This window comes from Octopus bimaculoides, chromosome 15 (genome assembly GCF_001194135.2).
Source record: "Octopus bimaculoides isolate UCB-OBI-ISO-001 chromosome 15, ASM119413v2, whole genome shotgun sequence".
Taxonomy (NCBI): Eukaryota; Metazoa; Mollusca; class Cephalopoda; order Octopoda; family Octopodidae; genus Octopus; species Octopus bimaculoides.
Window position 1 is genome coordinate 57891917 of NC_068995.1, and position 1479 is coordinate 57893395.

Below are 1479 nucleotides of genomic sequence, written 5' to 3' on the forward strand. Positions count from 1 at the left end.
TATATATATATATATATATATATATATATATATATATTGATCAGTAGGTAGATAAGTAGAGAAATGGATATGAAGACTGATATGTTGGTGAACATGCATTGCATATATGCATGTCTGCATCAATGTATGCAGGCTTATATGTAAGCACGTATGGATGTTGTATGTATGTATGTATGCATGTTTGTATGCCTGTATGTTCTATGTATGAATATATGTATATATGTACGTATGTACACCTGTATGTAGGCATCTGTATACGCATGTATGCAAGTAACTATCTATATACGTATGTATACAAGTAATTATGCACCTATGTATGTAGAGATAGACACAGACAGACATTTATATAACAAGGTAGAACGAATGAAGATAATTGAAAAAAGGAATAGCTATTGATATATATTTATTGTCATGTGTGTGTATGTGTATTTTTGTAAGAGGATGTGTGTAAGAGAGCGTGTGCGTTTCTGTTACCAAAAATTAATAGAAATTGCATTTGACAAGGAACGAAAGAATTCATAAACAAAACATGAATGTGTGGATGTGTCTGTGCGCGTGTGTGTGAGCGCATATATATATATAGTGGGTTTCCGTTTGCAGCTATCTCGTGAAATCCGGCTTTGTGCAGCTTCCGGCGAACAGTTTTTGTGGAAACTGGGTTCTCGGGGTGGTCATTAAGCTCTGCAGTAATTTTGGGAGCTGTACTTTTGTGATCCTTTCTAATAATTCACCTAAGAATCCAACGGTCTCTATCTGAAAGTTTTGGCTTTCTTCCGGAGTTTTGTTTCGACGAGGAGGTTTTTCCTTCTATCTCAAAGGCTGTAATTACTTTCAAGACAGTACTTCTTGATGCACCAAACATTTCGGCTGTTTTCATTACGCTAGTGCCTGCCATACGAGCACCAACAATTTGACCTTTTTGAAAGTTCGATAGATATGTAATTTTAATGAATTTTAATTACCTTTTTCTGATGATATCTGAAAAGAAATAGCAATTTTAGCAAAACATATTAAGCAACACTAATAATAAATCAAGACATAAGCACAAACAAGCTTTTGACGATTTCATAGATATTTCAAAATTATGATGCTAGATGTTTCCATTATTTTGTCCAACCCCTGTTTGTATATATATATATATATATATATATATATATATATATATATATATTGAAAAAAAACGCATTTGTCAAAATTTGGACATACGACAGTTTAACATAATAGCAACGACTTATGCATACATATCTATATACACCTATACGTTGGTTTGTGTCGGACGATTGAGATAGGAATGCTCAATAAATGTGGTAGAGGATATGAGATTTTATTGAAACTGAAACCGAGTTTTAGGTTTCGCGCCACTGCAATCTTCAGAAGAAATTCTTTCTGAGAGACGAATTCTCACTTTCACTTTCAGCTTCAATAAAATACGCACGCACTCTCTCTCTCTCTCTCTCTCTCTCTCTCTCTCTCTCTCTC